The sequence below is a fragment of the Hylobates moloch genome, unplaced genomic scaffold (genome assembly GCF_009828535.3).
Source record: "Hylobates moloch isolate HMO894 unplaced genomic scaffold, HMol_V3 SCAFFOLD_17, whole genome shotgun sequence".
NCBI lineage: Eukaryota > Metazoa > Chordata > Mammalia > Primates > Hylobatidae > Hylobates > Hylobates moloch.
Window position 1 is genome coordinate 50027503 of NW_026652292.1, and position 14523 is coordinate 50042025.

Genomic DNA, 14523 nt, shown 5'->3' on the forward strand with positions numbered 1-14523 from the left:
ATTTTTAGTAGAGACGGGGTTTCACCGTGGTCTCGATCTCCTGACCTCGTGATCCGCCCGCCTCGGCCTCCCAAAGTGCTGGGATTACAAGCGTGAGCCACCGCGCCCGGCCGTTCATTTGTTTCTTAAGTAGAAAGTGAAAGAATATAACTTCTTAGAACAAAGAGTCTGTCAGAGGTTTATAGAAATAACTGGAGGGGAAGTCGTTAAATTCAAATTTTTCCGTTAAATCTTCTGTTAAATTATGTCTTCTGATGAAAATGGTGGTGTTTTAATCAAAGGAGATACTCATAGGGACTCAATGGGACGCCATATAATTTATGTCTGAGTTTTTTTACTTAATAAGTAGGGTTAAATTGCCATTATAGTTCATAGACATGGATTTGAAGAAACAAACTAGTGTTTCATTATACATGTAAAATAAAAGCTTTCGGTGTTCAGGTAATGCTTGAAAATAATTGCAGTAGGAGACATGGGCGTAGGATCAAAACATGCTTATGACCACGCTTTTCCATATCAATATTTTATGAAATAGTGATGCAGTTACCTTCAGGTCCCATAGTAACTTGTACCCTGCAGTATTATCTTTTAAAGTAGGGTAGATTTACAGAGTAGAGGGACTGATACTATATAATCTGGAAATTCTGTTTATCTTTGAATTAAATTTTGACTCTTCCACTGGCTGTCTGTGAATGAGTTTTTTTTTCTTTGAGCCACAACTTTCTAGCCTATAAAATGGGAATACTAATATCTGCTGCTTAGCTTATTAATAGAATTTTTGTTAACTCCTGAATCTGGATAAACACGAAGTGTATAACACAAAGATTGGTGTTCTTCCATGCTCAGTAGTTAATACCAGATACTGAGGATGGAAAACGTGTGATTGTTGGAAGAGTGAGACTCAAAACATAGGTTGAGCTTCCCTAAAAAAACCAAAGTCCAAAATATGAAAATATCCAACACTTTTTGAGCGCTAACATGATGCTCAAAGGAAATGTTCATTGGAGCATTTTGGATTTCAGATTTTCAGATTAGGGATGCTTAACTGGTAAGTATATAATGCAAATATTCCCAAATCCCAAAAATCTGAAGTTCAAAACCCTTCTCTTCCCAAGCATTTTGGGTAAGGAATATTTAGCCTATAGTTAGTGAGCAGTTTCTGGCCAGTCAAGGATGCTGACTGTAGATGTTCTGGATGATCATCCTGACACCCACCCACTGGATATCAGCCTCGGTTGTCAGTGTCCAGAAATCTGTGTTTAACCTGCGATGGTTTGCAAGGAAACCCACTGGATCTCTTAGTTAAATTAATGCCCCTTCTCTCAGCTTTGTTACCTAGGAAAAAAAATTAATGCCCCTTTCTCTGAGATGATCTGGAAGATAAACCATTTTCATATGGTGAGGTGAGCCTGGACATCATGCCTTGATTGCTTTCTCAAAGATTCCCATTTTCATTGCACACCCTGCTAAGCATTACTGCCAGCACTGCGGGACCAGCTCTTTGGGGACTCTGTTTTCCCGTTTTCCATTCCATCCCTCATCTGGAAACATGTCCTTAATTCCCTAGAGAAGATAGAAGTTGAGTTTATGACTTAAAAATAAAACAAAACCTGCTAGTTATGGCAAGCCTAGACCCATTCCTCACTGGGCCCTCTACCAGGCTGCCTCTCTGGTTTAGACCATCCAATCCCTACCTTCAGAAGTGACTGTCAGCACAGCTAGGTGTAGAATCTAGTCATCAAAGAGAATGAGGCCCGGAAGAGGGAGAGTTTCCTCCTTCCTTCTCCCAAGTCTTTCCTTGCTAGTTTCCATTTCTTATCTCAGAATCTGCTTCTTCCCAGGATAATTGACAATGGGAAGTCCACCTTTCACAGTGCAGATCCTAACCCCTTTCCACAGAGCTGGGATGGCAATAGCCACAGCTGTCAAAAAGTCTAGTATCAGTACAAAAGCTCCCCACATAATCCTAGGAGATTCCTTTGCTAGGGCAGGGGTGAGCTGATTAACCATAGTGGGTGTATATTCATGTGGTCAAGAGTCTTTGAGAAACCACTTTGTGGTGACCTTTTCACCAACAGACTAAGGTAATACTCCTGACATTTAGCTCAGGAGTTTGATTAGAGAAGATAGAGGAACACAGGAAGCCTGAGTTACAGTCATGGTTGTGCCACCTCCTTATGTGACCTTGGAGACATCAAGTACCTCTTCTGCAGTCCTCATTTTCTTATCCATTAAATGGTTTCACATGTAACATGATTTTTAAGGTCCTTGTCAATCACGAATTCTATAAATCTATAATAACTCCTAAAAGTACCTCATACAAGTTTTTAATAGATTCAACTTGTCTGTATCTGATGATGACAGTTACCATTCTTAACACTGCCTTGGTTTGTGACTGCAGCTGTTTTGTGGAGGCCCACGCATCTATTGCTGGAAAAAGCTATACCCCCATTATTTGATATTATACCGCTCTCTTGGTATGCTTTTGAAGTACAATGGCAGACTTGTTTTCTGATGATTATGATAAGCTCAACAAGTCTCCCCTGTGATTGTCTTATGTAAAATGTCCCACTGTAGGCCTGAATATTAGTGATGATACCACTTTGTTTAAAATACTGGATTCTGGCTGGCCACAGTGGCTCATACGTGTAATTCCAGCACTTTGGGAGGCTGAGGCGGGCAGATCACTTGAGGTCAGGAGTTTAAGACCAGCCTGGCCATCATGATGAAACCCCATCTCTACTAAAAAATACACACACACACACACACACACAAATTTTAGCCAGGCATGGTGGTGCATGCTTGTAATCCCAGCAATGTGGGAGGCTGAGTTGGAAGGATCACTTGAACCTGGGAGGTGGAGGTTGCAGTGAGCTAAGATCGTGCCACTGTACTCCAGTCTGGGTGAGAGAGCAAGACTCCATCTCAAAAGAAAAGAAAAAAAATTTATTAGTTCCTCTGTATCTGAATGGATTTAATAGCTTCTGATTTGTGATGTTGAATATACTTTATAGATTAAATACAGGTGATTGTTGGTAACTTTCAAGGTATATTTTAAAAGAGAATAAATGCTGATTTTTCTGTTTCTACAGAAAACATCATTGGGGTTTTAATAGGAATTGCATTGCTTTAAGTAGTATAGATGACTTAATGATACTAAGTGTTCTAATCTATGAACACAGGATGTCTTTCCATTCATTTTTATTTAATCAATATTTATTTATTTATTTTTTAGAGAAAGGACCTCAGTCTGTCTCCCAGACTGGAGTGCAGTGGTGTGATCGCAATTCTTTATAGCTTTTAACTCCTGGGCTCAAGTGATCCTCCCACCTCAGCCTCCTGAGTAGCTAAGACTATAGATACATGCCACCATGCCTAGCCTTTTCCATTTATTTGACTTTTATCTTATTCTAACAGGTTTTTTTTTTTGTGTGTGTGTGTGTGTGGAATTTTTAAGGTTTTCTACCCGTGAGATTATGTCATCTTCAAACAAAGATAATTTTACTGTTTCCTTTCCAATTTAGGTGAATTTTTTTTCTAGCCAAATTGCTCTGGCTAGGACTTCTACTACTATGTTGATAAGAAGTGGTGAAAGTAGACATTCTTTTATTCCTTGTGATCTTACAGGAAAAGCTTTCAGTCACTTACCATTGAGTATGCTATTAGCTGTGGGCTTTTCATATATGACCTTTATTATGCTGAGATAGTTTCCTTCTATTCCTAATTTGTTGAGTGTTTTTTATCATGAAAGTTTGCTGAATTTTGTCAAATGCTCTTTCTGTATCAAATGAGATGATGATGTGTTTTTTCCTCTTTGTTCTGTTAATGTGCTGCATTTCATTCATCAATTTTCATATGTTGAACTATCCTTGCATTGCAGGGATAAGTCCCACTTGATCATGGTGTATAATCCTTTCAATAAGCTGTTGAATTTGGCTTAGTAGTCTTTTGTTAATGATTTTTGCGTCCATTTTCATAAGAAATAATGGCTTGTGGTTTTCTTATTTTAAAAGTGTAATTGTTTTTCTTTGGTATCAGGGTAATACTGGTCTGATAGGAGTTTGAAATTGTTCCTTCTTCAGTTCTTTGGAGGAGTTGAGAAGGATTGATGTTAATTCTTCTTTAAACATTTGATAGAATTCAGCTGTGAAGCTGTCTACTCTTTGGCTTTTGTTTGTTGGGAGGTTTTTGATTACTAATCAATGTCTCTACTAGTTATAGGTCTGTTCAAGTTTTTCATTTCTTCATGATTCAGTTTTGGTAAGTTTTGTGTTTAGGAATTTGTTCTTTTCATATAGGTTATCTAATTTGTTGGTAATTATACTCCTATAATCCTTTTGATTGCTGTAGAAACAGTAGTAATGTCCCTTTTTTTACTTCTGATTTTAGTTAGTCTTCTTTTTCTTAGTCATTCTACCTAAAAGAATGTCAATTTTGTCAGTCTTTTCAAAGAACCACCTCTTGGTTTTGTTGATTTTTCTTGGAGGTTGGCTTTTATTATTATACAAATCATTATAGATTATTTCAGTATTATACTTCTTTTTTTCTGTTTTTGTAGTTTGGCAACAAAAAAGGCACCTTTGCCTTACATATGTAGATACATGAAGGGTTTAAATAATCAGCACTTTAAAATAATGAACTTGAATGTCTCTCACTACTCATTGTAGTTTGTTCTTATTATTTGCTGCATTATTGTGGTTACTGTCTTATGGATAGTTAAGGTAGTGTCCATGATTTGATAACCAACTGGAAAGTTTCCTTATGTTTTCTTCATGCTGAGCTGCTAAAAATTTAGGTGAGATTAATTAATTGTCATTATTATATTAAATGAAAAGCCAAAGATTGAACTTAGGGAGGAAAGCTTAGAGGACCAGTGGTCTGAAAATTTCAAATTTTAATTCTAATTTTATGAATCATGATGTTCCATTAAACATGTAGATTCATTACCTCTCTATACCCTATTCCCCCATGTAAAAATTTTGATGTTATTGTAATTCAGTGAGTGACCTTCTCTGTGATTATGTGCCATAGGCAATTTCAGTCTTTTTTTTTTTTTTTTTTTTTTTTTTTTTGACGGAGTCTCACTCCATCACGCAGGCTGGAGTGCAGTGATGCAATTTTGGCTCACTGCAAGCTCCACCTCCCGGGTTCACGCCATTCTCCTGCCTCAGCCTCCCAAGTGGCTGGGACTACAGGCATGCATCACCATACCCAGCTAATTTTTTTGTATTTTTAGTAGAGATGGAGTTTCACTGTGTTAGCCAGGATGGTCTCGATCTCCTGACCTTGTGATCCGCCTGCCTTGGCCTCCCAAAGTGCTGGGATTACAGGCATGAGCCACCGTGGCTGGCCAGCAGTTTCAGTCTTATTTTCAAGGAAATGCCACTCAAACAAATCATTTAATGACTTACTTTATACTGAAGCTGAGAATCTCGTTCAGCCTTCTTGGCTTACTTTAATTTCTCCCTCCCTTCCTTCATTTCTTCCCTGCTCCTCAGAAATCAAGAATTTTCTAGTTATGTTTTCTTTTTAAAAAAAAAAATTAACAAAGGTTATATATATTCAAGGAGTACAACATAATTCTTTGATATATGTATATGTACTGATTAAAAATATGGAATGCTTCACAAATTTGCATGTCATCCTTGTGCAGGGACCATGCTAATCTTCTCTGTATTATTCTGATATTAGTATATGTGCTGTCAAAGCAAGCAATTTAATTTCTTTTTGATAATTCATTTACTCAATTCTTTTGGACCAGAAACATTTTATCTCAGGGGCATGATGAACACTTGTCCTCTGTAGTGCAATGTCTTGTGTATTTTATTATCGAAATTCTTACTTAAAACTTATATTTGTGAATCAAGTCATTTCTTTCTTTTTTTTTTTTTTTGAGACTGAGTTTCGCTCTTGTTTCCCAGGCTGGAATGCAATGATGCGATCTCTGCTCACTGCAACCTCTGCCACCTGGGTTCAAGCGAGTCTCCTACCTCAGCCTCCTAATTAGCTGGGATTACAGGCATGTGCCACCACGCCTGGTTAATTTTGTATTTTCAGTAGAAACAGGGTTTCTCCATGTTGGTCAGGCTGGTCTTGAACTCCCGACCTCAGGTGACCCACCTGTCTCGGCCTTCTGAAGTGCTGGGATTACAGGTGTGAGCCACTGCGCCCAGCCTATTTCTTTAAGAGATTTCTATCAAAGTTTTCATATATTTATTAGTTTCTTATCTAGTCACTATTGATGATCACTTTTTTACCAATAAATTATTTTTATATTGCAGCTTTATAATACATATTTTATTGATTCTAAGATACAGATCTTTTCACATTTTAATATCTTTAAAATTTGATATATCTTACAATCACTGACATTTTGCAGCTATGATTCGCAGCATTTTTATTTTTATTATTTTTTAAGGCCTATGAATGTAACATAACTTTTATATTTATTCTTAGTACAGAAAATACTGGTGTATCTTCTAGTCAATAGCAGTTAGATGTGATGAAATAAGTTACTGTTAATGATCACTGTAATAACTACTGTTAGAAACTTACTGTGAAACTTCTACCTTTACAACAGGACCGATAAATGGCAATGTAACATTTTACTACTTTGGTCTACTCATTTTTTATTCCTGTTATATCTTAATTTCTCTCTGTTTCAGGCCTTCATATTTGTCTTATTTATTTATTTATTTATTTATTGAGACAAAGTCTTGCTCTGTTGCCCAGGCTGGAGTGCAGTGGGATGATCTCTCCTCACTGCAACCTCCGCCTCCCAGGTTCACGCCATTCTCCTGCCTCAGCTTCCCGAGTAGCTGGGACTACAGGCATGCGCCACCACGCCTGGCTAATTTTTTTGTATTTTTAGTAGAGATGGGGTTTCACCATGTTAGTCAGGATGGTCTCAATCTCCTGACCTGAAGTGATCTTCCCGCCTCGGTCTCCCAAACTGCTAGGATTACAGGAGTGAGCCACCATGCACAGCCTGTATTTGTCATTTTAAATAGTTCCATAATCTATCAGCGTATGACCATAATAAAACTGCATGCCGCCCAGCTGCTGAAAATTTAGATTGTTGCCATTTATCCTTTTGTGAATAATGCTTCAATGAACAACTCTTTTGCATATTTTTTATGAATGTTATCATTAATTTTGGCCATTTGTTTTATGAAATATAACTTTGGAGAGGATCTCTTTAGCCCTGGGATTTGAAGCTGCAGGGAGCTATGATTGTGTTATTGTACTTCAGCCTGGGTGACAGAGCAGGACCACCAACTCTTAAAAAAAAGAAGGAAAGAAAGAAATATAACTTTGTAGAAGCCTCCTGAACTGTGTTTTACTGTGAAGAATCAATCTTCATATTCAAATAAGTCCAAATTAACAGCTGCTATTATAACACTGTTCATTCATTCATTCACTCTGCTATGTATCCTCCAAGAATACATTGGATCATTATGTTTTCCATAGGTTCCAAGAGCTAAGGAATCAAAGTTAAATAGGACACCCCCCAATGTTTGATATTTTGTTGTATAGTGGGAGACTCAAACTTATCAAAAATAAGTACCGTGTGATGAGGGATGTTGGAAAGATAAGGGTTAAAGTTTCTTAGCATGTAATTTACTTTGAGAGCATTGTTGATTGGTGTTCTTTTAAGATATGAGGCGTGGACATACCATGTTACGTTTTTAAAATGTGTGTTATAGGTTTATCTGACAGAAAATGGCCCCACCTGACCTATCCATAACTTCCTTTTAAGTCTAAACCTGTGTCCTGTGATCCAATGTTTGTCTAGAGTTCCGTGTCATGTTCCTCCAACATACTAAGTTCCCTGTTGCCAGTAACTGTGTCACAAGTCTTTTTCCTTTCTATACCTACTACAGTCTGCTGTGTTTGTAGTAGGTGTCAAAGTATTGGTAGTTCATTTGACTTGGTTTTAATTGTACTTTTTAAAACGAATGACAATATTTCACCAATTTATACTTTCCTTAGCACTTCATTGACTATCGGTTTATATTCTATGATCAATGCAATTTTAATTCTGTCTTGTCATATTTGTTTAGTAAAAAAATTTTAAGTTAAGAAGATGGTTGAAAGATTATATAATCCCATAGAGATTTTTATAGTAAAAGTTTAAAATTCTGGTACTTGTGATGGTTGGAAGTAGAACCTTCACTGGACAAGGTAAAATCCCTCTGTATGAATGTTTGGAGGCTGTCTTAAAGCTTTGTTGAGATGGAAAAAAAATTGTATGTAACTAAGTATCAATTCAGGCATTTGATAACAATGCATGTGTTTTGGAAATAGCCATTTATGGTTCTAGCATTAAAAGGTGATTAGCTAGCTATGAATTTACCTCCTTTATACTCGTGCATTACAAAGTGGACCCTATTTTTAAATTTCTCAAGAAGGTATTCTGGAAACAGCTTTTGAGAATGATTTCTTGGGATTTTTTTTTCCCTTTTTGTCTTTCCATTTCTGAAACCTGAATAGAATTGTGCCATGTTCTTTGCAGAGCTGTGGTGATTAGATTGTACAGTTTCACACACGTGTACACACACACACAGACACACTGCTGTGCAGAATCACTGTCCTGTTGTGTGATCTTCAAATGAAGCAATGGAGGAATAATCTGGGATTGACTCTTATAAATTTATCTCAGCTCTTCAAAATACCGTGTGAGCCTAGCGTAACTCACTTGGACAGCTGTGAAATGAAACTCTTGTTTTAGTGGCCATTAGACACTTCAAGAGAACTGACTATGCAGAAGAATGTATGGTAAAGGTAGTTTGGCAATTGGTCAAATTTGAAGTAGCATTTACAGGCCGAGGCAGGTGGATCACCTGAGATCAGGAGTTTGAGGCCAGCCTGGCCTACGTGGGGAAACTCCTAAAATACAAAAATATCTCCTAAATACAAAAGATCTCCTAAAACAAAAAAAAACTCTCCTAAAAATACAAAAATTAGCCCGGTGTAGTGGCAGGCACCTGTCGTCCCAGCCACTTGAGAGGCTGAGGCAGGAGAATCGCTTGAATCTAGGAGGTGGAGGTTGCAGTGAGGAGAGATCATGCCACTCACTGCACTCCAGCCTGGGCAACAAGAGTGAAACTCCATCTAAAAAAAAAAAAAAGTAGCATTTACATCACCAACTGAAATTAAATAATTGTCCCTCAAGGTGATGTGTAGCCTGACTTTTGTGACTGAGGGATTGATCTCTTGACAAGTCTTTATGAAATAACACCACAGGAGGGAAAATTATATGCAAGCATCAAGCTTTGCATTTATTTTGCAAGCCCTCTTTATCGGGTTTGTATGATCTTGTTGTGTACAGCTAACAAAAGGTTACTTCTTTGTCATGAAAGCTGTCCTCAGTTTTCAGAGACAGTGGAGCACCACAGAGACTTTCTTTCTCTGCATCCACGTTTCTATTAATGTCATTACTGCATTTGATTCTTTTATGAAGCCCTTTTGGTCACATCAACAGTGCATTCTAAGCTCTCTATCTTAACTTCTAGCTTTGTCTGCAAAATTTGTGTGGTTAGCCTGAGGCATATGCAGATAAATTGCCCAGGTTCAGTGTTCTCAGACTTGGAACTAAATGTGCTGCAGAATGCTGAATTGATGCATGTAGCTCTTCAGCAATATTGATGTTCTACAGTTGAATGTAAACCTTTGGGTGCCTTGGTTTGCATTTTCATAGTTGTGTAGTTCCTGACCACTGTTTTTTAAACTGCCTCGTCTCTCTGAAAGCTGTGTTTAAGTGGAAAGACAAAGAAAATTGTTCTTCTTCACCTACTACCCTTCTGCCCACTCACAATGGTAAGAATCTGAGCATGTCTCTGGCCACATGCAAACAGTGGCAGCTCCCAATTCACAAGCTGCTTACATTTCCAAAGTGAGGTTGTTGTGAGGTCAGTTAGTGGTTTAGAACTTTGAATGGGTTGGCTAATGGTAGAAACTAATATAAAGAATAGATGAGCTGGCCGGGCGCGGTGGCTTACGCCTGTAATCCCAGCACTTTGGGATGCCGAGGCAGGTGGATCACGAGGTCAAGAGATCGAGACCATCCTGGACAACACGGTGAAATCCCGTCTCTACTGAGAATACAAAAATTAGCTGGGTGTGATGGCCTATGCCTGTAGTCCCAGCTACTTGGGAGGGTGGGGCAGGAGAATCACTTGAACCTGGGAGGTGGAGGTTGCAGTGAGCCGAGATTGTGCCACTGCACTCCAGCCTGGCGACAGAATGAGACTCCATTTAAAAAAAAAAAAAAAAAAATTGATGAGCCTACCAAAACTGTTTTAGTAACCCTTAATGTTCCACAAACAGTTTTAATTGTATCTTAAAGCATAACCTTCCCCCATGTTTCTCTATGGAAAAATCTACTTAGTTCTGCTTTGAAATTTTATGAAACAAACATTTCATTCTTAACTTCGGTGGATGGCTACCTATCTCTACCTGTGTATCCTGGAGCAATGTATCAGTCAGGGTTCTTGGATAGAAGCAACAGAGACTAGCTTAATGGTTTAAGCAAATAAATAATTTATTGAGAAGATATTGGGTACATTCTGAATTTACCAGAAGTTGGGGGAAAGAACAGGCACTAAATAGAGACTACACAGCCAGATTCATAGCCAAGGTCATACAATAAGATTATTTCTATGTCAGGTAGACCCTGTCACTGAACACTGGACGTTAGTGTTCACACTGACCATCTCTTCAGGATCAGACACTTGGTACCAACTCTGTCACTTCAGCCTTTGCTGCCTCTGAGCAGTGGGTGTTGTTGCCATTGTCCCCACCCATGATAATTTCCCTTCTGCTCCTGCCTCTTTATATCTCTGGTTCTAGATTCAGGGTTGACCAAGGCTAAGTCATGTGCAAACCTTGGCTACAAGACACTCTGGGAATGTTAGTGTCTAGCCATTTTTGCTTCTGTGTCGAGAGATGTGCCTCTCATCAGAACTCACATGATGAGGAATTCCCCAAATATAGGGGAACAGAGTTTAGATGCCAGCCATTCCCAGTCCTTCTCCCCACATAAGGATAAAAGTCACCATAAGAAGCTTCAGTAAGGAATCTGGTAGAAGGGGAGGTGTTACAGTGGCCAAGGTGTTTATCCATATGAAGCTGTGGCTAATGAATTCTATTTAACTAAGATGGCCAGTTGTTCCTTGTGCACTGGTGTCCAGGGTCCTCTTCACCATGTGTTAACTACAGCTAGAGGTGTGAAGATTTAGGCATATTTGACCTCTCACACCGTGGTCCTTAAATAACAAGATGCACTAAATTGAATTTTAACAATTGGATTAACTAGGAGGAGCAGATTAAGACTTATCTGTTTCCTTGTTTATAGTAGGAAATGAAATTTCACATTATCAATTTGTCTTATACAGTTGGATGGTTTATATGTTTCATTGATCAACTTCTACCCTTTTAAAAGTTCAGTTTTTAATTGCAATTATCCATGTATATAGCTTACAAATTCTTGCCCACGGATTTGCATTGCCGTTTTCCACTTCTCAGAAGCAACTACTCTTCAGTTCATTTAGCTCTTCTTCTGGTATTTACTTCCTTGTAGCAAATTAATATGTTTATATTGGTAATTCTTGAATTTTTTTTCCATTTTAGTCATTAAACATGAATTCCATTGAGGAAGAGAAGGGTTTCTCTTTCTTTTATTCTTCCTCCCTTAAATACCTGCGCTTGTACTCTCTAAGATAGTTATATCTCAGTTTGCTTTCACTGTAAATATTTTTCACAGCTGAGCTATGCAGGATACTGTTGTTTTATTTTCTTTCTTGTATAGCACATTAAAATTTTGTTGCTTGGTATTCTGTTTATTTACTACTTATTTATCGCCAAATTCTCAAATAAGGTCAAACACAATGGCACATCTCTTGGTTCTTGCGTGTGTGCAGTGCATGTGACATTTTTCTTGGGCTTTCTGCTTGCTCACTCTGTTCTGGACTGTTTACTCTTGAGGCCTATGCACAGCTGTTGACCTGGAATTTGTCCTCAGCAATCACGTTGGGAATTCTTGATTGACTGTTTATTGGATGCCATCTCTTTTGGTTTTGACCCTCTTTTGGGGAGGCACATTGCCTGGCTGCTTTGTGAGAAAGCATGTGTAGATGGAATTTTTTTTGAGATCTGGCATGTGTCAAAATATCATTTGGTCTTCCCTTACATATGATTGATATCTAATTTAAAGTTGGAGATTACTTTCCCTGGGAGTTTAGAGGGCTTGTTCCATTTTCTTCTGCTTCCAGTTTTGTTACAGAATTGTTGCATGCTCTTCTGACTCTATGTACTTTGTATGTGACTTGTTTCTTTTCTTTTTGGATGCTTTTAGGGTATTTAAAAATCCCCCAGTGTTCTGAGCTTTCCTTGTAATCCACCTTGGTATGTCACTTTTTCATTCATTGTGAAGACTGTTCTCTCTTTTTTGGAGCTCCTGTTTGTCAGATGCTGGAACTCTTGGATTTTTCCTCCAACGTAATTACTGTTTAAAAAAAAAAAAAAAAACCCCTGGCTGTGTGTGGGCTCACACCTGTAATCCCAGCATTCTTGGAGGTCAAGGTGGGAGCATTGCCTGAGCCCAGGAGTTCCAGACAAGCCTGGGCAACATAGTGAGTCCTTATCTCTTCCAAAAAGAAAAAAAAAAATAGCTGGGTGTGGTGGTATGCACCTGTAGTCCTAGTTACTTGAGAAGTTGAGGTGGGAGGATCACTTGAGCCCAAGGATTTGAAGCTGCAGTGAGCTATGATTATGCCACTGCACTCCAGCCTGGGCCACAGAACAAGACTCTGTCTCAAAAAAAAAAAAAAAAAAGAAAATCCTGATTTTTATCCTTGTATCTTTTTGTTCAACTTTAGGGGAACATTTACCTCTATTATCTATTAACCTCTCCATTGATTTTTTTATTTCTGTGATTATAATATTAATTTCTAGGAGCTTTTTCCTGTTCTCACAATATCTGCATTTTATAGCATCCATTCTTTATTGCTTTGTGGATGCAATATATTTTACTCTCTTGGGGTTCTTAATTATGTGTATTTGAAGTCTTCTCCCTGCATTGACCCTGTTCCCTCCTGAAGTTCCTGTCTGTCATGCTGGACCCTATTTCACATGCTTGGTGTTCATCTTGTCATCTTTATTCATGAGGAGGCACGAGCAAGGCTTTGTCAATTGGTGGCCTCGCATAAGATGACCACCTCTTTTCAGAAGTCACCTTGCCTTCCAGTTTTGGTATCTGTAGATCTCTTTTCTTGGGCAGGTTAGTTTCTCCAGGAAAGTCTCCAGTACCAATCTCCTACTGGCCAGAGCTCTGGGAACCCAGCAGAGGAAGAGGCTGTGGAGTGCATAGTTCCACTTAGTCCTCTTTTTCAGTCGGTCCCTCCACCCGGTCACTGTTCCTAGTGTCCCCGAGAGCAGATCCTCTCAAGCTTAACCTTTGCTGAGGTGGGAGGAAGGGCATAGCAAGCTTCACGGTTTAGCAAGGATATGGAGTTTTACTCCTTAAAATGGCTTGCAAGCCATCCCCCAGTTTTCAGTGCTGCCTCCACCCTGTCTTCTCGTCCAAACCCCGCTTAACCATGTCTTAACTTGCACTTTCCTCAAGTTCTTTGCCACATACCGGTTTGTTACTTCCTGACAATTCTGTCTATAGACGTTTATGTTTTGTCTGCCCCTGCTTTGAAAATTCACTCATCATTGGGCCATTTTCCAAAAATGTTTTCCATGAATTTTGTCCTCTTCCATTCTCTCTTCTCATGAACTTATCTCTGCCTCTTGCTTACTGTCATTTAGGGTTGGTTTTGGGAGAGAATGGAGATAAAAGCACAGGATTGTAATCTATCACATGTAACTGATAATCCCTGCCGATTAACTTGTGAGATTCAGTTCAATTTAGATACGTGGTTGTCTGGTCCATTAAGGAAGGGTTCATTTGATTACTCTATACTTTTCAGTTTTATTCAGGGATTATTACTCTCACTGTCAAAATGAACTAAGTGATACTGTTTGTTGGTTTGAGAATATAATAGAAAAAAGGTCAGTTATCTCTAAAGTATACATTCCAAGTCTGACCTCAGACCCAGTTACAAGTGTAACATAATATTTCCACCATTACAAAAAATAATGACCTTCATTGCCTGGAGCCATAATCACAGTTGGGTCAGTTTTTCTTAGATTTCCTATTAGCTTGACTTGAGTTGGGTCCAAGCTGGAAGAAAACATTCTTTTCTAAGAGCCACTTTATCCAGTGGTCCCAGTTGTGTTCTATAGGGAACCGAGCTTCCGTGAGGCATCTCTGTAGATTCCATGAATAATGTTGGACCTTGATGTTCTTCTCTATTCCCATGCTCAAATCACCCAGAGTACCTCTTACAAAATGCAGAAAGTTTTATGTGCCAGAAGCTTCCATCATTGAACATGTAAACACCACAGCAGAATCAAGGCCGAGTATTATCTTTCAACATTTCTCCTTAAATTTCATTAGTACTTCAATTTTAGGAATAA

At 38.5% G+C, this 14523-nt stretch overlaps 1 protein-coding gene and 1 non-coding gene across 7 annotated transcripts in view; one reads left to right on the forward strand and one right to left on the reverse strand.

Moving 5' to 3' along the window:
* Positions 1-14523, forward strand: part of APBB2 (amyloid beta precursor protein binding family B member 2) — a 405965-nt gene that overhangs the window by 126174 nt on the left and 265268 nt on the right. The window lies entirely within an intron of this gene.
* LOC116457188 (U6 spliceosomal RNA) lies at positions 5609-5711 on the reverse strand. The gene has a single exon (XR_004244950.1). It is a non-coding gene; the product is annotated as a U6 spliceosomal RNA (small nuclear RNA).